At 48.1% G+C, this 23226-nt stretch overlaps 1 protein-coding gene across 2 annotated transcripts in view; it reads left to right on the top strand.

The window, feature by feature from the left end:
* Positions 1–23226, top strand: part of LOC134910172 (sulfotransferase 6B1-like) — a 109426-nt gene that overhangs the window by 51839 nt on the left and 34361 nt on the right. The window lies entirely within an intron of this gene.

The following is a 23226-nucleotide window of genomic DNA, read 5'->3' as shown; positions in this document are numbered from 1 at the left end:
ATTTACACAACCAGCACCGGGCTCTTAGTCCGGTCCTGGTTCCAAAAATATGGGGGACAAAAGATGTAGGGGTCCCCCGTATTTTTAAAACCAGCACCGGGCTCCACTAGCCAGGGACATAATGCCACAGCCGGGGTACACATTTATGTAGGACCCTGCGGCCGTGGCATTACCCCCCCAACTAGTCACCCCTGGCCGGGGTTCCCTGGAGTGGGGATCCCTTAAATCAAGGGGTCCCCTCCCCTCCAGGCACCCAAGGGCCAGGGGTGAAGCCCGAGGCTGTCCCCAGCACCCCTGGGCGGTGGGTGCCGGGCTGATAGCCATAAGTTTGTAAAAAAAGAATATTGTTTTTTGTTGTGGAACTACAAGGCCCAGCAAGCCTCCCCCGCTTGCTGGTACTTGGAGAACCTCAAGTACCAGCATGTGGGGAAATAACGGGCCCGCTGGTACCTGTATTTCTACAACAAAAAAAATACCCAAATAAAAACACAACACACACACCGTGTAAGTAAAAATTTATTAAAACACACTTACACACTCACACATACTTACCTACATCCAACGCTGAGTTTCACGTCCACTTGTCCAGTAGAATCCAATAGGGGTACCTGTAAAAATGAGAGAGATTACTTACCTACATCCCACGCCGGTCACGTCCACTTGTCCTGTAGAATCCAATAGGGCCGGTACCTGTAAAAATGAACATTAAACTTACAAACAAAGTAATCCACAGGAGGAGAGAGAGAGAGAGAGAGAGAGAGAGAGAGAGAGAGAGAGAGAGAGAGAGAGAGAGAGAAAGAAATTAATGAATATTATGCACTCGCTGATGCGGGAGGACGTTAGCACAGACAGGGGAGAGTGCTGCTGCTGGCTGGGAGGATGGAGCAGGCGCCCCCAGTAGTTGTGACTCCTCTAGCTGTGCCCCCAGTAGAAGTGCCTGAGTAGTTGTGCCCGCTGTCGCTGTGCCCCCTGTCGCTGTGCCCCGAGTAGTTGTGACCCCTGTAGCTTTGCCCCCATGTGCCCCTTGTGGCTGTGCCCCCAGTAGTTGTGACCCCTGCAATTGTGCCCCGAGTAGCAGTGCCCCCAGTCACTGTGCCCCGTCGCTGTGCCCCTTGTGGCTGTGCCCCCAGTAGTTGTGACCCCTGTGATTGTGCCCCCAGTCGCTGTGCCCCGAGTAGCAGTGCCCCCAGTCGCTGTGCCCCAAGCAGTTGTGACCCCTGTAGCTTTGCCCCCAGTAGCTGTGCCCCTTGTGGCTATGCCCCCAGTAGTTGTGACCCCTGTGATTGTGCCCCCAGTCACTGTGCCCCGAGTAGCAGTGCCCCGTCGCTGTGCCTCCTGTAGCTGTGCCCTTTGTAGCAGTGCCCCTGTAGTTGTGCCCCCAGTCGCTGTGCCCTGAGTAGCAGTGCCCCGAGTAGCAGTGCCCCCTGTAGCTGTACCCCCTGTAGTTCCGCCCCCAGTCACTGTGCCCCTTGTAGTTGTGCCCCAGTCGCTGTGCCCCATATAGTTGTGCCCCCAGTCGCTGTGCCCCTTGTAGCTCTGCCCCCAATAGCTATGCCACCAGTCGCTGTTCCCCTTGTTGTTGTGCCCCTAGTCGCTGTGCCCCTTGTTGTTGTGCCCCAAGTCACTGTGCCCCCTGTAGTTGTGCCCCCAGTCACTGTGCCCCATATAGTTGTGCCCCCAGTCACTGTGCCCCATATAGTTGTGCCCCCAGTCACTGTGCCCCCTGTAGTTGTGCCCCCAGTCACTGTGCCCAGCGGGCCCGTTATTTCCCCACATGCTGGTACTTGAGGTTCTCCAAGTACCAGCAAGCGGGGGAGGCTTGCTGGGCCTTGTAGTTCCACAACAAAAAACAATATTCTTTTTTTACAAACTTATGGCTATCAGCCCGGCACCCACCGCCCAGGGGTGCTGGGGACAGCCTCGGGCTTCACCCCTGGCCCTTGGGTGCCTGGAAGGGGGGGGACCCCTTGATTTAAGGGATCCCCACTCCTCCAGGGAACCCCGGCCAGGGGTGACTAGTTGGGGGAGGTAATGCCACGGCCGCAGGGACCTACATAAATGTGTACCCCGGCTGTGGCATTATGTCCCTGGCTAGTGGAGCCCGGTGCTGGTTTTAAAAATACGGGGGACCCCTACATCTTTTGTCCCCCATATTTTTGGAACCAGGACCGGACTAAGAGCCCGGTGCTGGTTGTGTAAATACGGGGAACCCCTGTCCAATTTTTTCCCAGTATTTATACAACCAGGACCGGCTCAAAGAGCCCGAGGCTGGTTACACTTCGTGAGGTCCCCCCTCCTCATTTTTTTTTTTTTACATTTTTTAACCCATTCAGACCGTTCTCCATTAAGTTAATGGAAGCCCTGGACAACAAAATTGCATTTGTGTCCTCCTCCCACTCCTTTCCCAGTACCAAACACTAATTATTATTTTTATTTTCTATAAAAATGTACAATATATCACATGTATGGTGAGCAGGCAGGCAGCGGGCATTGGCGGCATCGGACTGAGATGCAAATTAGTAGCGGAGGGCTGGGTCAGTTGATGGTGGGCAAGTTTGTATGCCATTGGCGGTGGTAGCGGGCATCAGCTCAGGGGCAGTAGCGGGCATTGGCTCGGCAGCGGTAGGGGTCATCGGCAGGATCCGGTGGACATTATGGCTGTAGTGCCTCACCAGCCACTGACCTCACCGCACGCCACTGGCCCCCAGTCACTGTGCCCCCAGTCACTGTGTCCCATATAGTTGTGCCCCCAGTCACTGTGCCCCATATAGTTGTGCCCCCAGTCACTGTGCCCCATATAGTTGTGCCCCCAGTCACTGTGCCCCATATAGTTGTGCCCCCAGTCACTGTGCCCCTTGTAGCATTACCCCTTGTGGCGGTGCCCCCCAAAGCCCAAACACACAAAAAAAAAAAAACCACACACACACACACACATACTTACTTACTGATCCTGCAGCGCTGTCCGTCTCCGTCCGCCGGGTGGCTCGTCTCTACTATAGGAGAGACGTCATGAATCATGACGTCTCTCCCATAGTAGCGGCGCTGGCTGCAGCGGGCGCCCACACAGCCCACGGCGCCTGCTGCAGCCGGGAATCGCTAGTGATTGGACAGCGGATCCAGCACTGGATCCGCTGGGCCAATCACATGTGGGGGACTGACAGGGGCGTGCATTCATCGGGGCTGAATGCACGCCCCTGTCATTGCGGCACCAGTATAGGTGCCGCTTCCCCGTACATTTTCAATGGGCTTTCACAGCTCATTGCTGCACTCCGCCCCCTGCCCGCCCCCCGCTGCCCGGACTGTAATGGTAGCAGCGGGAGGCACCTCTCCCGCTGCCTCCCAGCCCAAGGATGCAGCACAGTGACAGGGGACAATGATTAAAATAATAGAAGAAGATATTTATAACAGACGCTGTGTCATAAATATCTTCTTTTTATTATTTAAATCATTATGACAGGGGAGGCACTGCCTCCCCTGCCTGCACGTCCCTGAAGGCCACCATATATCGAAGAAAACAGCCGTCTTTCGTTCCTTTTTTAAGGAAACGTCAGACCAGTCTACCGTAAAAATGTAGGACACTCTGGGGTACATGAGAGTCATAGAGACCAGGTCAGGAGATATCCATTGGGATAATATTGTCTTTTTCGCAGTTGCAGCCAATTTATTGAGCAACTTCAAATTTCCGCTGGATAATCCAGTTCTGGATTCAGCAGAGGTTATACCCCAGAAAGCCCATGCGCAGCATCAATAGTAAAGGTCAATCATAATTTATGAGTAATATACAGTATCTTTGGAGGGCAGTCCATAGGGGCTGAACTAAAGAGCAGGGCCAAAGGCAGTGTTCAATAATGGCATCTTGGGATCCACACTAAAAACAAGATGATGTGTCAGCTTTACCGATCAAAAACTTAAGTTTGGGCGTAAAATATGCCCTGTGTAAAATTTTTTGGTTCATCTCTACATATGACATAGAAACCAGATGTTTATTCAAGATCTGGTAGGCGGAAAGCAAAGCTTTCATGGTAATATCAGGAACGTCTCGTTTCCACTTCAACAAACCAGCCGACCCTCCCTCAAGATTCAGTAAGGGGCGAGTCCCAGGTGACGCCTAAAGACACTGTCGAGGTCAGTGTAGATTCACATAGCTACAGGCCTGTAAAAATAGAAACAGTGGTATTGATAGGGTTGGGAATTTCTCCTTTAGTTGGGTACGTGTTAAAAGAGTAAATGATTCTGGCTGTAAGAATTGAAATACATAACAAAGACCATGGATATGCCATTCCCTAAAGATGGGGGAGGAACGTTGTGGGTGAAAGTTTGGGTTTCCCCATAATGGCAAAAAATAAGAATTTACTTACCGATAATTCTATTTCTCGGAGTCCGTATTGGATGCTGGGGTTCCTGAAAGGACCATGGGGAATAGCGGCTCCGCAGGAGACAGGGCACAAAAGTAAAGCTTTCCGATCAGGTGGTGTGCACTGGCTCCTCCCCCTATGACCCTCCTCCAAGCCAGTTAGGTACTGTGCCCGGACGAGCGTACACAATAAGGGAGGAATTTTGAATCCCGGGTAAGACTCATACCAGCCACACCAATCACACCGTACAACTTGTGATCAAAACCAGTTAACAGTATGATAACAGAGGAGCCTCTGAAAGATGGCTTCCTAACAATAACCCGAATTAGTTAACAATAACTATGTACAATTATTGCAGATAATCCGCACTTGGGATGGGCGCCCAGCATCCACTACGGACTCCGAGAAATAGAATTATCGGTAAGTAAATTCTTATTTTCTCTATCGTCCTAGTGGATGCTGGGGTTCCTGAAAGGACCATGGGGATTATACCAAAGCTCCCAAACGGGCGGGAGAGTGCGGATGACTCTGCAGCACCGAATGAGAGAACTCCAGGTCCTCCTTAGCCAGAGTATCAAATTTGTAAAATTTTACAAACGTGTTCTCCCCTGACCACGTAGCTGCTCGGCAAAGTTGTAATGCCGAGACCCCTCGGGCAGCCGCCCAAGATGAGCCCACCTTCCTTGTGGAGTGGGCCTTTACAGATTTAGGCTGTGGCAGGCCTGCCACAGAATGTGCAAGTTGGATTGTGCTACAGATCCAACGAGCAATCGTCTGCTTAGACGCAGGAGCACCCATCTTGTTGGGTGCATACAATATAAACAACGAGTCAGATTTTCTGACTCCAGCTGTCCTTGCAATATATATTTTTAATGCTCTGACAACGTCCAGTAACTTGGAGTCCTCCAAGTCACTTGTAGCCGCAGGCACTACAATAGGCTGGTTCAGATGAAATGCTGACACCACCTTAGGGAGAAAATGCGGACGAGTCCGCAGTTCTGCCCTGTCCGAATGGAAAATCAGATATGGGCTTTTGTAAGATAAAGCTGCCAGTTCTGACACTCTCCTGGCCGAAGCCAGGGCTAGTAACATGGTCACTTTCCATGTGAGATATTTTAAATCCACCTTTTTTAGTGGTTCAAACCAATGAGATTTTAGAAATTCCAAAACCACATTGAGATCCCACGGTGCCACTGGAGGCACCACAGGAGGCTGTATATGCAGCACTCCCTTAACAAAAGTCTGGACTTCAGGAACTGAAGCCAATTCTTTTTGAAAGAAAATCGACAGGGCCGAAATTTGAACCTTAATAGATCCCAATTTGAGACCCATAGACAATCCTGATTGCAGGAAATGTAGGAATCGACCCAGTTGAAATTCCTCCGTCGGAGCACTCCGATCCTCGCACCACGCAACATATCTTTGCCAAATGCGGTGATAGTGTTGCACGGTTACTTCCTTCCTTGCTTTAATCAAAGTAGGAATGACTTCTTCCGGCATGCCTTTTTCCTTTAGGATCCGGCGTTCAACCGCCATGCCGTCAAACGCAGCCGCGGTAAGTCTTGAAACAGACAGGGACCCTGCTGAAGCAAGTCCCTCCTTAGAGGTAGAGGCCACGGATCTTCCGTGATCATCTCTTGAAGTTCCGGGTACCAAGTCCTTCTTGGCCAATCCGGAACCACTAGTATCGTTCTTACGCCTCTTTGCCGTATAATTCTCAATACTTTTGGTATGAGAGGCAGAGGAGGAAACACATACACCGACTGGTACACCCAAGGCGTTACCAGCGCGTCCACAGCTATTGCCTGCGGATCTCTTGACCTGGCGCAATACCTGTCCAGTTTTTTGTTGAGGCGAGACGCCATCATGTCCACCATTGGTCTTTCCCAACGGGTTACCAGCATGTGGAAGACTTCCGGATGAAGTCCCCACTCTCCCGGGTGAAGGTCGTGTCTGCTGAGGAAGTCTGCTTCCCAGTTGTCCACTCCCGGGATGAACACTGCTGACAGTGCTATCACATGATTCTCTGCCCAGCGAAGAATCCTTGCAGCTTCTGCCATTGCACTCCTGCTTCTTGTGCCGCCCTGTCTGTTCACATGGGCGACTGCCGTGATGTTGTCCGACTGGATCAACACCGTTGTCCTTGAAGCAGAGGTTCTGCCTGGCTTAGAGCATTGTAGATTGCTCTTAGTTCCAGAATGTTTATGTGAAGAGACGTTTCCAGGCTCGTCCACACTCCCTGGAAGTTTCTTCCTTGTGTGACTGCTCCCCTGCCTCTCAGGCTGGCGTCCGTGGTCACCAGGATCCAATCCTGTATGCCGAATCTGCGGCCCTCCAATAGATGAGCACTCTGCAACCACCACAGAAGAGATACCCTTGTCCTTGGAGACAGGGTTATCCGCTGGTGCATCTGAAGATGCGACCCTGACCATTTGTCTAACAGATCCCTCTGGAAAATTCGTGCATGGAATCTGCCGAATGGAATTGCTTCGTAAGAAGCCACCATTTTTCCCAGGACTCTTGTGCATTGATGTACAGACACCTTTCCTGGTTTTAGGAGGTTCCTGACAAGCTCGGACAACTCCTTGGCTTTTTCCTCCGGGAGAAAAACCTTTTTCTGAACCGTGTCCAGAATCATCCCTAGGAACAGCAGACGAGTTGTCGGCATTAACTGGGATTTTGGAATATTCAGAATCCAGCCGTGCTGTTTTAGCACTTCTTGAGACAGTGCTAATCCCCTCTCTAGCTGTTCTCTGGACCTTGCCCTTATTAGGAGATCGTCCAAGTATGGGATAATTAATACGCCTTTTCTTCGAAGAAGAATCATCATCTCGGCCATTACCTTTGTAAAGACCCGAGGTGCCGTGGACAATCCGAACGGCAGCGTCTGAAACTGATAGTGACAGTTTTGTACAACGAACCTGAGGTACCCCTGGTGTGAGGGGTAAATTGGAACGTGGAGGTACGCATCCTTGATGTCCAAGGACACCATAAAGTCCCCTTCTTCCAGGTTCGCTATCACTGCTCTGAGTGACTCCATTTTGAACTTGAACTTCTTTATGTACAGGTTCAAGGACTTCAGATTTAGAATAGGTCTTACCGAGCCGTCCGGCTTCGGTACCACAAATAGAGTGGAATAATACCCCTTTCCCTGTTGTAGAAGAGGTACCTTGACTATCACCTGCTGAGAGTACAGCTTGTGAATGGCTTCCAAAACCGTCTCCCTTTCGGAGGGGGACGTTGGTAAAGCAGACTTCAGGAAACGGCGAGGCGGATCTGTCTCTAGTTCCAACCTGTACCCCTGAGATATTATCTGCAGGATCCAGGGATCTACCTGCGAGTGAGCCCACTGCGCGCTGAAATGCTTGAGACGACCGCCCACCGCCCCCGAGTCCGCTTGAGAAGCCCCAGCGTCATGCTGAGGCTTTTGTAGAAGCGGGGGAGGGCTTCTGTTCCTGGGAAGGAGCTGCCTGTTGGTGTCTCTTCCCCCTTCCTCTGCCTCGTGGCAGATATGAATATCCCTTTGCTCTCTTGTTTTTAAAGGAACGAAAGGGCTGCGGTTGAAAAGTCGGTGTCTTTTTCTGTTGGGGAGTAGCTTGAGGTAAAAAGGTGGATTTCCCGGCTGTAGCCGTGGCCACCAAATCTGATAGACCGACTCCAAATAACTCCTCCCCTTTATACGGCAAAACTTCCATATGCCGTTTTGAGTCCGCATCGCCTGACCACTGTCGCGTCCATAAACTTCTTCTGGCCGAAATGGACATAGCACTTACCCGTGATGCCAGTGTGCAGATATCCCTCTGTGCATCACGCATATAAAGAAATGCATCCTTTATTTGCTCTAAAGACAGTAAAACATTGTCCCTATCCAGGGTATCAATATTTTCAATCAGGGACTCTGACCAAACTACTCCAGCACTGCACATCCAGGCTGACGCTATAGCTGGTCGTAGTATAACACCTGTATGTGTGTATATACTTTTTTGGATATTTTCCATCCTCCTATCTGTTGGATCTTTAAGTGCGGCCGTCTCAGGAGAGGGTAACGCCACTTGTTTAGATAAGCGTGTGAGCGCCTTATCCACCCTAGGAGGTGTTTCCCAGCGCGCCCTAACCTCTGACGGGAAAGGGTATAAAGCTAATAACTTCTTTGAAATTAGCATCTTTTTATCGGGGGCAACCCACGCTTCATCACATACATCATTTAGTTCTTCTGATTCAGGAAAAACTATAGGTAGTTTTTTCACACCCCACATAATACCCTGTTTAGTGGTACCAGTAGTATCAGCTAAATGTAACGCCTCCTTCATTGCCAAAATCATATAACGTGTGGCCCTACTGGAAAATACGGTTGATTCGTCACCGTCGCCACTGGAATCAGTGCCTGTGTCTGGGTCTGTGTCGACCGACTGAGGCAAAGGGCGTTTTACAGCCCCTGACGGTGTTTGAGGCGCCTGGACAGGCACTAACTGATTGTCCGGCCGTCTCATGTCGACAAACGACTGCTTTAGCATGTTGACACTATCCCGTAATTCCATAAATAAAGGCATCCATTCTGGTGTCGACCCCCTAGGAGGTGACATCCCCATATTTGGCAATTGCTCCGCCTCCACACCAATATCGTCCTCATACATGTCGACACACACGTACCGACACACAGCAGACACACAGGGAATGCTCTTAACGAAGACAGGACCCCACTAGCCCTTTGGGGAGACAGAGGGAGAGTTTGCCAGCACACACCAAAAGCGCTATATATGACAGGGATAGCCTTATAATAAGTGCTCCCTGTATAGCTGCTTTTATAATATAATTTTTGCCACTATTTTGCCCCCCCTCTCTTGTTTTACCCTGCTTCTGTAGTGCAGTGCAGGGGAGAGACCTGGGAGCCGTCCTGACCAGCGGAGCTGTGTAAGGAAAATGGCGCTGTGTGCTGAGGAGATAGGCCCCGCCCCTTTTCCGGCGGGCTCGTCTCCCGCTCTTTAGTGTATTCTGGCAGGGGTTAAATATCTCCATATAGCCCCGGAGGCTATATGTGAGGTATTTTTTAGCCAAATAGGTTTTCATTTGCCTCCCAGGGCGCTCCCCTCCCAGCGCCCTGCACCCTCAGTGACTGCCGTGTGAAGTGTGCTGAGAGTAGAGATGAGCGCCTGAAATTTTTCGGGTTTTGTGTTTTGGTTTTGGGTTCGGTTCCGCGGCCGTGTTTTGGGTTCGAACGCGTTTTGGCAAAACCTCACCGAATTATTTTTGTCGGATTCGGGTGTGTTTTGGATTCGGGTGTTTTTTTCAAAAAACCCTAAAAAACAGCTTAAATCATAGAATTTGGGGGTAATTTTGATCCCAAAGTATTATTAACCTCAAAAAACATAATTTACACTCATTTTCAGCCTATTCTGAACACATCACACCTCACAATATTATTTTTAGTCCTAAGATTTGCACCGAGGTCGCTGTGTGAGTAAGATAAGCGACCCTAGTGGCCGACACAAACACCGGGCCCATCTAGGAGTGGCACTGCAGTGTCACGCAGGATGTCCCTTCCAAAAAACCCTCCCCAAACAGCACATGACGCAAAGAAAAAAAGAGGCGCAATGAGGTAGCTGACTGTGTGAGAAAGATAAGCGACCCTAGTGGCCGACACAAACACCGGGCCCATCTAGGAGTGGCACTGCAGTGTCACGCAGGATGTCCCTTCCAAAAAACCCTCCCCAAACAGCACATGACGCAAAGAAAAAAAGAGGCGCAATGAGGTAGCTGTGTGAGAAAGATAAGCGACCCTAGTGGCCGACACAAACACCGGGCCCATCTAGGAGTGGCACTGCAGTGTCACGCAGGATGTCCCTTCCAAAAAACCCTCCCCAAACAGCACATGACGCAAAGAAAAAAAGAGGCGCAATGAGGTAGCTGTGTGAGTAAGATTAGCGACCCTAGTGGCCGACACAAACACCGGGCCCATCTAGGAGTGGCACTGCAGTGTCACGCAGGATGGCCCTTCCAAAAAACCCTCCCCAAACAGCACATGACGCAAAGAAAAAAAGAGGCGCAATGAGGTAGCTGACTGTGTGAGTAAGATTAGCGACCCTAGTGGCCGACACAAACACCGGGCACATCTAGGAGTGGCACTGCAGTGTCACGCAGGATGTCCCTTCCAAAAAACCCTCCCCAAACAGCACATGACGCAAAGAAAAAAAGAGGCGCAATGAGGTAGCTGTGTGAGTAAGATTAGCGACCCTAGTGGCCGACACAAACACCGGGCCCATCTAGGAGTGGCACTGCAGTGTCACGCAGGATGTCCCTTCCAAAAAACCCTCCCCAATCAGCACATGATGCAAAGAAAAAGAAAAGAAAAAAGAGGTGCAAGATGGAATTATCCTTGGGCCCTCCCACCCACCCTTATGTTGTATAAACAAAACAGGACATGCACACTTTAACCAACCCATCATTTCAGTGACAGGGTCTGCCACACGACTGTGACTGATATGACGGGTTGGTTTGGACCCCCCCCAAAAAAGAAGCAATTAATCTCTCCTTGCACAAACTGGCTCTACAGAGGCAAGATGTCCACCTCATCTTCACCCTCCGATATATCACCGTGTACATCCCCCTCCTCACAGATTATCAATTCGTCCCCACTGGAATCCACCATCTCAGCTCCCTGTGTACTTTGTGGAGGCAATTGCTGCTGGTCAATGTCTCCGCGGAGGAATTGATTATAATTCATTTTAATGAACATCATCTTCTCCACATTTTCTGGATGTAACCTCGTACGCCGATTGCTGACAAGGTGAGCGGCGGCACTAAACACTCTTTCGGAGTACACACTTGTGGGAGGGCAACTTAGGTAGAATAAAGCCAGTTTGTGCAAGGGCCTCCAAATTGCCTCTTTTTCCTGCCAGTATAAGTACGGACTGTGTGACGTGCCTACTTGGATGCGGTCACTCATATAATCCTCCACCATTCTATCAATGTTGAGAGAATCATATGCAGTGACAGTAGACGACATGTCCGTAATCGTTGTCAGGTCCTTCAGTCCGGACCAGATGTCAGCATCAGCAGTCGCTCCAGACTGCCCTGCATCACCGCCAGCGGGTGGGCTCGGAATTCTGAGCCTTTTCCTCGCACCCCCAGTTGCGGGAGAATGTGAAGGAGGAGATGTTGACAGGTCGCGTTCCGCTTGACTTGACAATTTTGTCACCAGCAGGTCTTTCAACCCCAGCAGACCTGTGTCTGCCGGAAAGAGAGATCCAAGGTAGGCTTTAAATCTAGGATCGAGCACGGTGGCCAAAATGTAGTGCTCTGATTTCAACAGATTGACCACCCGTGAATCCTTGTTAAGCGAATTAAGGGCTGCATCCACAAGTCCCACATGCCTAGCGGAATCGCTCCGTGTTAGCTCCTTCTTCAATGCCTCCAGCTTCTTCTGCAAAAGCCTGATGAGGGGAATGACCTGACTCAGGCTGGCAGTGTCTGAACTGACTTCACGTGTGGCAAGTTCAAAGGGCATCAGAACCTTGCACAACGTTGAAATCATTCTCCACTGCACTTGAGACAGGTGCATTCCATCTCCTATATCGTGCTCAATTGTATAGGCTTGAATGGCCTTTTGCTGCTCCTCCAACCTCTGAAGCATATAGAGGGTTGAATTCCACCTCGTTACCACTTCTTGCTTCAGATGATGGCAGGGCAGGTTCATTAGTTTTTGGTGGTGCTCCAGTCTTCTGTACGTGGTGCCTGTACGCCGAAAGTGTCCCGCAATTTTTCTGGCCACCGACAGCATCTCTTGCACGCCCCTGTCGTTTTTAAAAAAATTCTGCACCACCAAATTCAAGGTATGTGCAAAACATGGGACGTGCTGGAATTTGCCCATATTTAATGCACACACAATATTGCTGGCGTTGTCCGATGCCACAAATCCACAGGAGAGTCCAATTGGGGTAAGCCATTCCGCGATGATCTTCCTCAGTTGCCGTAAGAGGTTTTCAGCTGTGTGCGTATTCTGGAAAGCGGTGATACAAAGCGTAGCCTGCCTAGGAAAGAGTTGGCGTTTGCGAGATGCTGCTACTGGTGCCGCCGCTGCTGTTCTTGCGGCGGGAGTCCATACATCTACCCAGTGGGCTGTCACAGTCATATAGTCCTGACCCTGCCCTGCTCCACTTGTCCACATGTCCGTGGTTAAGTGGACATTGGGTACAACTGCATTTTTTAGGACACTGGTGAGTCTTTTTCTGACGTCCGTGTACATTCTCGGTATCGCCTGCCTAGAGAAGTGGAACCTAGATGGTATTTGGTAACGGGGGCACACTGCCTCAATAAATTGTCTAGTTCCCTGTGAACTAACGGCGGATACCGGACGCACGTCTAACACCAACATAGTTGTCAAGGACTCAGTTATCCGCTTTGCAGTAGGATGACTGCTGTGATATTTCATCTTCCTCGCAAAGGACTGTTGAACAGTCAATTGCTTACTGGAAGTAGTACAAGTGGGCTTAAGACTTCCCCTCTGGGATGACCATCGACTCCCAGCGGCAACAACAGCAGCGCCAGCAGCAGTAGGCGTTACACGCAAGGATGCATCGGAGGAATCCCAGGCAGGAGAGGACTCGTCAGACTTGCCAGTGACATGGCCTGCAGGACTATTGGCATTCCTGGGGAAGGAGGAAATTGACACTGAGGGAGTTGGTGGGGTGGTTTGCGTGAGCTTGGTTACAAGAGGAAGGGATTTACTGGTCAGTGGACTGCTTCCGCTGTCACCCAAAGTTTTTGAACTTGTCACTGACTTATTATGAATGCGCTGCAGGTGACGTATAAGGGAGGATGTTCCGAGGTGGTTAACGTCCTTACCCCTACTTATTACAGCTTGACAAAGGGAACACACGGCTTGACACCTGTTGTCCGCATTTCTGGTGAAATACCTCCACACCGAAGAGCTGATTTTTTTGGTATTTTCACCTGGCATGTCAACGGCCATATTCCTCCCACGGACAACAGGTGTCTCCCCGGGTGCCTGACTTAAACAAACCACCTCACCATCAGAATCCTCCTGGTCAATTTCCTCCCCAGCGCCAGCAACACCCATATCCTCCTCATCCTGGTGTACTTCAACACTGACATCTTCAATCTGACTATCAGGAACTGGACTGCGGGTGCTCCTTCCAGCACTTGCAGGGGGCATGCAAATAGTGGAAGGCGCATGCTCTTCACGTCCAGTGTTGGGAAGGTCAGGCATCGCAAACGACACAATTGGACTCTCCTTGTGGATTTGGGATTTCAAAGAACGCACAGTTCTTTGCGGTGCTTTTGCCAGCTTGAGTCTTTTCAGTTTTCTAGCGAGAGGCTGAGTGCTTCCATCCTCATGTGAAGCTGAACCACTAGCCATGAACATAGGCCAGGGCCTCAGCCGTTCCTTGCCACTCCGTGTGGTAAATGGCATATTGGCAAGTTTACGCTTCTCCTCCGACAATTTTATTTTAGGTTTTGGAGTCCTTTTTTTTCTGATATTTGGTGTTTTGGATTTGACATGCTCTGTACTATGACATTGGGCATCGGCCTTGGCAGACGACGTTGCTGGCATTTCATCGTCTCGGCCATGACTAGTGGCAGCAGCTTCAGCACGAGGTGGAAGTGGATCTTGATCTTTCCCTAATTTTGGAACCTCAACTTTTTTGTTCTCCATATTTTATAGGCAGAACTAAAAGGCACCTCAGGTAAACAATGGAGATGGATGGATTGGATACTAGTATACAATTATGGACGGACTGCCACGGTTAGGTGGTATAAAAAAACCACGGTTAGGTGGTATATATTATAATAATAATACAATTATGGATGGACGGACTGCCTGCCGACTGCCGACACAGAGGTAGCCACAGCCGTGAACTACCGCACTGTACACTGGTTGATAAAGAGATAGTAGTATACTCGTAACAACTAGTATGACACTATGACGACGGTATAAAGAATGAAAAAAAAACCACGGTTAGGTGGTATATATTATAATAATAATACAATTATGGATGGACGGACTGCCTGCCGACTGCCGACACAGAGGTAGCCACAGCCGTGAACTACCGCACTGTACACTGGTTGATAAAGAGATAGTAGTATACTCGTAACAACTACTATGACACTATGACGACGGTATAAAGAATGAAAAAAAAACCACGGTTAGGTGGTATATATTATAATAATAATACAATTATGGATGGACGGACTGCCTGCCGACTGCCGACACAGAGGTAGCCACAGCCGTGAACTACCGCACTGTACACTGGTTGATAAAGAGATAGTAGTATACTCGTAACAACTAGTATGACACTATGACGACGGTATAAAGAATGAAAAAAAAACCACGGTTAGGTGGTATATATTATAATAATAATACAATTATGGATGGACGGACTGCCTGCCGACTGCCGACACAGAGGTAGCCACAGCCGTGAACTACCGCACTGTACACTGGTTGATAAAGAGATAGTAGTATACTCGTAACAACTAGTATGACACTATGACGACGGTATAAAGAATGGAAAAAAAACCACGGTTAGGTGGTATATATTATAATAATAATACAATTATGGATGGACGGACTGCCTGCCGACTGCCGACACAGAGGTAGCCACAGCCGTGAACTACCGCACTGTACACTGGTTGATAAAGAGATAGTAGTATACTCGTAACAACTAGTATGACACTATGACGACGGTATAAAGAATGAAAAAAAAACCACGGTTAGGTGGTATATATTATAATAATAATACAATTATGGATGGACGGACTGCCTGCTGACTGCCGACACAGAGGTAGCCACAGCCGTGAACTACCGCACTGTACACTGGTTGATAAAGAGATAGTAGTATACTCGTAACAACTAGTATGACACTATGACGACGGTATAAAGAATGAAAAAAAAACCACGGTTAGGTGGTATATATTATAATAATAATACAATTATGGATGGACGGACTGCCTGCCGACTGCCGACACAGAGGTAGCCACAGCCGTGAACTACCGCACTGTACACTGGTTGATAAAGAGATAGTAGTATACTCGTAACAACTAGTATGACACTATGACGACGGTATAAAGAATGAAAAAAAAACCACGGTTAGGTGGTATATATTATAATAATAATACAATTATGGATGGACGGACTGCCTGCCGACTGCCGACACAGAGGTAGCCACAGCCGTGAACTACCGCACTGTACACTGGTTGATAAAGAGATAGTAGTATACTCGTAACAACTAGTATGACACTATGACGACGGTATAAAGAATGGAAAAAAAACCACGGTTAGGTGGTATATATTATAATAATAATACAATTATGGATGGACGGACTGCCTGCCGACTGCCGACACAGAGGTAGCCACAGCCGTGAACTACCGCACTGTACACTGGTTGATAAAGAGATAGTAGTATACTCGTAACAACTAGTATGACACTATGACGGTATAAAGAAAGAAAAAAAAATACCACGGTTAGGTGGTATATATTGTAATACAATTATGGATGGACGGACTGCCTGCCGAGTTCCGACTGCCGACACAGAGGTAGCCACAGCCGTGAACTACCGCACTGTACTGTGTCTGCTGCTAATATAGACTGGTTGATAAAGAGATAGTATACAATACATACAACAATATACTACTATACTGGTGGTCAGGCACTGGTCACCACTAGTCACACTGGCAGTGGCACTCCTGCAGCAAAAGTGTGCACTGTTTAATTTTAAATTAATATAATATTATGTACTCCTGGGGGCTCCTGCTATAACAACCTGCAGTGCTCCCCAGTCTCCCCCACAATTATTATAAGCTTTGCCTTTTATACATTGATGTGCAGCACACTGGGCTGAGCTGAGTGCACACAGACTGAGTCACACTGTGTGACTGGCTGCTGCTGTGTATCGTTTTTTTTCAGGCAGAGAACGGATATAGCAGAGAACGGATATATATTAAAATAAATAAAAGTTAACTAACAACAACTGCACTGGTCACTGTGGTAAACTCTGTCTGACTCTGCACAATCTCTCTCTCTCTTCTAATCTAATTTCTAATGGAGAGGACGCCAGCCACGTCCTCTCCCTATCAATCTCAATGCACGTGTGAAAATGGCGGCGACGCGCGGCTCCTTATATAGAATCCGAGTCTCGCGAGAATCCGACAGCGTCATGATGACGTTCGGGCGCGCTCGGGTTAACCGAGCAAGGCGGGAGGATCCGAGTCTGCTCGGACCCGTGAAAAAAACATGAAGTTCGTGCGGGTTCGGTTTCAGAGAAACCGAACCCGCTCATCTCTAGCTGAGAGGAAAATGGCGCACAGCTGCAGTGCTGTGCGCTACCTTTAGAAGACTGAGGAGTCTTCTGCCGCCGATTCTGGACCTCTTCATGTTTCAGCATCTGCAAGGGGGCCGGCGACGAGGCTCCGGTGACCATCCAGGCTGTACCTGTGATCGTCCCTCTGGAGCTGATGTCCAGTAGCCAAGAAGCCAATCCATCCTGCACGCAGGTGAGTTCACTTCTTCTCCCCTAAGTCCCTCGTTGCAGTGATCCTGTTGCCAGCAGGACTCACTGTAAAATAAAAAACCTAAGCTAAACTTTCTCTAAGCAGCTCTTTAGGAGAGCCACCTAGATTGCACCCTTCTCGGCCGGGCACAAAAATCTAACTGGCTTGGAGGAGGGTCATAGGGGGAGGAGCCAGTGCACACCACCTGATCGGAAAGCTTTACTTTTGTGCCCTGTCTCCTGCGGAGCCGCTATTCCCCATGGTCCTTTCAGGAACCCCAGCATCCACTAGGACGATAGAGAAATATCGAGTAATAACGCAGCAGCTTTAATCAGGGATGTAGCGTGCGCCAAGCAACACAAGCAGAATATATTAGACAATTATCCTTGAATGTTGGAGGCAGTGCCGTAACTAGACATTTTAGCGCTGTGTGCAAGAAACGGCATCAACGCCCCCCTTTTCATCAAAATCGGGCAGTGCGCGCCGTAGACGTGCACATTTTTTTATAGGGGTGTGGCTTCAAAGGGGAAGGGGTGTGGCCTCAAAATAATACCAGTTCATATTACGGTGCACAGTAGTCTCCATTATTCAAATTACACCGCACAGTAGCACCACTACACCAGGTAGAGCCCCTTTTACACATTACTGCAGACAGCGTCCCCTTTTTTACACATTATGGCAGACAGCGTCCCACGTTTTACACATTATGGCAGACAGCGTCCCCTTTTTACACATTACGGCAGACAGCATCCCCTTTTTTACACATTACAGCAGACAGCGTCCCCTTTTTACACATTATGGCAGACAGCGTCCCCCTTTTTACACATTACGCTATCCACCGTCCCCCTTTTTACACATTAGGGCAGCATTATCTACTTTGTGTTACTGCCAGCGAATCCAGTAGTTACACATATGCAGTACTATTGACACCTACATAGCCACAGAATACACCTCATTTTAAACTTACAATTTAAACTCCCCCAGTGCCACATATGCCCCCTCAGTGCCACATATGCCCCGCCAAGTGCCAAATATGCTCCCCCAGTGCCAGGTACAACTCACCCCCGCTCCCCCGCTGTTCTGTGAAGGAGGGACACGGAGGGCACAGCATGCGCCTCTCCTGTGTCCCTCCTGCGTCTCCGGCGTGTCTGTTAAATGAGCCAGAGCTCACGAACGGGCACTTCATTTAACTTCGCTTTGAGCTCTGGCTTGGGGAGGTGCGAGGCGGAGCGGACACTCAGGCACCGGCGCTGTCTAGTATAGATAGCTGCTGATTGCGCCCCAGCTCATCCTGCACATAGCAAGGCACACAGCGCACATAGCTAGTTACGGCTCTGGTTGTAGGGAAGGTTTGGGGCAGGGTGTGTAATAAAGAAACCAAATTCCAACCAGGGGTAAAGGATTGATCGAAGTGGCTATTCGAATATGTTTGGGTGCCAGTAATTCAGTCTAGTGCTATTTTATAATTAGCCGCCATAGCAAAGGACTGTAAACAAGGCCTCCCAACTCACGTTTTTGTTGCAGTTTAAACAAGGATCTTCTGGGGTGCTTGTTTGCCCAGATACATTTAGAAAGTGCTCTATTTAGGGTCGACAGCATAGTTTTAGAGGGATAAACAGGTAGCATTTGGAGAACATACAAAAACCAGGGGAAGCATATCATTTTAATGAGATGACATCGTCCAATACTGTATATGTTAAAAGGAGGTGGGCCCATTTTGAAAAGTCTAGAAGGGTTCTTTGCAAAAGTGGGTTATAGTTACAATTATGTAGTAGTGATGGGTATCGAGGTATCTTTATGCCTAGGTAGGTAAAACAGTCACTTTTCGCCGACTGGAAAGGGAAAGAGCCTCACCATCCCTGTTTTCCCTCAGGAAAAAATGCCTATGCTTCTGTCTTAAGGTAGTTAATTTGAAAACCGGAGACTTCTCAAAATCCGCTAGTAAATTAAGGACTTTTGGGATTGCCAATTTGGGATTTGAGAAGTAGAGAAGAATGTCATCGGCAAATGCCGAAAATTTCACGTCTGTGTCACCGATCTGTATCCCTTTTCAGAGAGATTCTTTAATAAAATATCTAAATAGTGGGTCTATGGCTAAATTAAATAAGAGGGGAGAAAGAGGGCAACCTTGTCTCGTGCCTCTGGCTATATTAAAGCAATGGGTATTATTAGAATTAACAGTGAGAAAGGCCATAGGATCATGATAAAGGGTGGAGAATACCTGAAGGAACGTGGCGCCGAATCCCTGAACCTGAAATACCCATGAAAGATGAGCCCAGGACACCCTGTCAAAGGCCTTATCGGCGTCACAACTCACTACTAGGTTATCCACCAGGCCAGCATGGTGTGTCTCTGTCATAGCAGCCAAAAGAGTTCTGATGTTGCGGACTGAGTGTCTGTGACACATAAATCCTGTCTGGGCAGGGTGAATCAGTTTGGAAAGTATGGGTTGCAGTCGGGTGGTAAGTAATTTCGTAAAGATCTTAACGTCTTGGTTCAGTAGGGAGATTGGTCTGTATGAAGAGGGATGTGTGGGAGTCTTATTAGGCTTTAAAAGCAAAATAATTCTAGCTATATTAAACTGTGGATGGGCCGGCTCACCAGAAAGAATAGAATTAAACAGCTGGGCTAGAAACGGAGAAACTTGTGTCGAAAGGGATTTATAGTAAGCGGCAAATAGGCCATCAGGTGCAGGGGATTTACCTGTAGGGAGAGACTTAATCATCATTTCTACCTCTTGTGATGTGATTGGGGACATCAAAAATTCCCTATCAACCGCAGTGAGTACCGGGAGGTTTAGGGAGGATAAGAAATTCATTCCTGCTATTGGATCATCTATGGGGGCATTATAGAAGGACTCAAAATAAGACAAAATAATTGAATTAATCTTAGTCTGGGAGGTGGAAAGGATGCCATCAGGTGATTGCATTGACAAAATTGGGGCTTTAGCCGTAGAGGCACGCACCATATTAGCCAGGAGTTTCCCAGGTCTATTACCCCATCTAAAATATCATTTTTTGAGGAAATTGAGATTGATCTGGGCTCTTTCTGTGCAGAGAGTATCATAGACATCTTTGGCTTGTTTATATAGAAGGCGTGAGGATTCTGACGAATTTGCCAGTAATGCTGAGTATGCAACAGATACCGCTATAGAGGCGTGAGAGAATCTTTGGGCAAGTTTCTTCTTTTTGGCTGCAACATAAGCTATGATATGCCCCCTTAAAACCGGTTTAGATGCTGACCAAAATAAATTAATATCTGCACAATTGATGCTATTGTCTGCATGGTAATTGGAAAAAGATTGCTTAGATGCGATACAAAATCGTCTGTAGACGCTAAATAATCAGGGAATTTCCAATAATAGGAGAATGTCTTAGGTTTAAGCATAGTTATAGTCATTCAAATAGGAGCATGGTCTGACAGCAAAATATCGTTTATGGCTATCTGTTCTACCCTATGCAATAGAGAGCTGGATACTAGCCAATTATCCAAACAAGAGAAGGATTTATGGGGGTGGGAATAAAAAGTATATTCACGGGAAGTGGGGTGAAAAAATATCCAGGAATCTATCAAAGGTAAGGGAGTCAAGGAGAAGGGATACTGTAGGGGGAGGTGACCGACTATTACTAAGACGTCTAGAGCCACCTGAAACATCCAATTCCGGGTCCATAATTACATTAAGGTCTCCACCCAGAATCACTGTACCCTGCACCCAATCTTGTAATTTGGAAAAAACATCAGAGAAATGGATGCATTTGGGCCGGTAGGGGCATAAAGACAAACTAATGTATATAGTTCCCCTTCCATATCAAACTTCAAAAATAAAAAGCGGCCCTCTGGGTCATACCACTCATCACAGATTGTGTAGTGAACAGATTTACTAAAGAGAATGAGGACCCCTCTAGATTTATTATGATAGGAAGCCGATTTAATGCCATGGACCCAGGTATCACGTAATGTGTTAGGGTAGGAGGCTCTCCAGTGTGTTTCCTGTAGGAATACAACATCTGGGCGGAGTTTTTTCAGGTGGGTGAGACTGAGAGGTAACATGAAGTAAAGAGGACGCCATATAATTAACCTATTCCTCATTTGGGAAACCAAAGAGAGAATAGTAAACCCATGGAAGTCTCTGGTCTGTCCCAACAACCATGCCAAAAGGGACATTCAGACACAGCATCCAAGTAAATCATAACAATAAAGAATAACGTATGAGTGTGTGAAAAACAAACAGGTAAAGATATGAAACACATCCTGTCAACCATTTTAAACATTTTAAGAACCCACTCTGATGGCCGAAAGGGCCTTTGAAATCAATAAACTAATACAATACGGTGAGGAGAGACATAAAAAAAGAAGGAAAAAACAATAAAGAAAAAGAAGGAAATAAAGCATGGAGAAAATGGAGGGAGCGCTAAGCTCCAGTCCCGCCAGGCAGGCCGAACAAATTTGGACTTCAGCAATAGACGCAGAACCTCCCTGACATCACAAAATAAACAGGCATATCAGGTAACAATACTAGAAAATGACAATGCTAGAAAATGACAATGCAAGAAATCAGTCCATGTCAGCAGCGGAGGACCTAGGAGAAGAAGAGTTCAACGGGGACAAAATGTTCTTGGCAGCTTGAGAAGAATCAAAAAAGGAGGTAACGTCGTCATGATGAACACAAAGTTTAGCGGGGTAGAGAAGGGAGAATTGGATGCCTTTTGAGAACATCTCGGTGCAGATTGGAGAGAATTCCCAGCGTTTAGCTGATACTTGAAATGAGAAGTCCTGAAACAGAAGAATTCAAGTGTCCTCATATTTGAGTTCTTTCAGTTTATGGTATGCATCCAATTTCTACACCTTGTCAAGATAATTTAAGAGATGGAATATGACTAGACGAGGACTCTGTGGCTGTTTATCGTGGCGGTCCTGGTCGGATACGGTGGGCTCTTTCAACTTGAATTGGTTGACGATGGCAACACCAGAACTTCAGTCAGCCACGAGGAGGTAATATAGAGTAACTCTTTCGGCCACACCGATTCCGGCAGACCAATAACTGACAGATTATTCCGGCGATTCCGATTTTCAAGTTCCTCTAATTTATCTTGAAACGCCAGCATATTGGTGTCTTGTTTATGTAGTAAGGACTTCGCCTCTTCCAACTCGTCTTCCAAAGTCGATATCCTATCTTCGGCCCCTGTCAGTCGTGAGGTGTGTTGCTTCAAAAGTGCAGTAGCCGAAGTCACGGCCTCAGTGAGGGGGGGCAATTTAGCATCCAGTAATGGAGACAAGATGTCAAATATTTCTTTAGCCCTTTTGGCAGAAGCAGAGCACGTGGAGGAAGGGGCAGGCGAGTCCAAGGAATCATCTCTGGAGTTTATGAGATTGAGAGCCTTTATTATTTCTGGGCTGTCTAACCACAAATTTCTCTATGGTATAGTTTAATATAAATAGGAGAGCAAAATGCTGCTGTAGTATGGTCACAGGTGAAATAGCAGAACAGGAGATATCAGGTAGATGAGGTGATGCCTGGGGAGGTAAGGAATCAGTGAGAGTGCATTACACTGACTGAAGTCTGTGCTGCTGCTGCTGCTGCAGCATGGCAGGGGAGGGGGGAGTGTTATGTGGAGGCTTCCCAGCCCAGCAGCTCAGCAGGAGAGGCACACACAGGGATCCACCAGAGGCTCTTTACATTGCTGGTATGGAGGAGAAAAAGCCAGTCAGCCGTGCAGAGGAGGGGAGCCACTAGCCAGGCAGCATCCAGCGTAGTACCCGGCTGGAGGAAGCTCCGGTCCGCGCACCTCAAGATGGCCGCCAGGAGCAGGGAGCCAGCACACAGTCCGGCATGTAGCAGTGCAGGGGCCTGCCGCGATGGTCCCGGTCTTACCCGCCAGTATCCCTGTCCCGTCAGGGAGATGGTCACCCGGCTTGGGGGGGTTGATCCCCGAGAGATGGTAAGTGCCGGGGAACGGGGAGCTCTCTGTAAAATGCGGCCGCTATGCAAGGCACGCCCATTGTAAGTCCCACATTCTCTTTCATTTATTGATAGTAATCACACTGTCTCTCACTTTCAGCAGTCACTCTCATTTCCAGTAACTCTTTCCGGTAGTCACACTGTCTGTCTCTCACTTCCAGTAATCACACTGTCTTTCTCTCATTTCCAGTTATCCCATTGTCTTTCTGTCTCTCATTCTCGACAGTCACATTGTCTGTCTCTCATTTCTGGCAGTCACACTGTCTTTCTTTTATTGACGGTAACTACACTATCTGTCTCTTACTTCTGGAAGTCACTCTCTCATTTCCAGTAACTGTCTCTCTTTCTGATGGTCACACTGTTTCTCTTTCATTTCCAGTTATCACATTGTCTGTCTGTCTCTCATT

The sequence above is a fragment of the Pseudophryne corroboree genome, chromosome 4 (genome assembly GCF_028390025.1).
Source record: "Pseudophryne corroboree isolate aPseCor3 chromosome 4, aPseCor3.hap2, whole genome shotgun sequence".
Lineage (NCBI taxonomy): Eukaryota > Metazoa > Chordata > Amphibia > Anura > Myobatrachidae > Pseudophryne > Pseudophryne corroboree.
The sequence above is the reverse complement of the archived record's forward strand: the minus strand, read 5'-3'. Positions and strand labels throughout refer to the sequence as shown.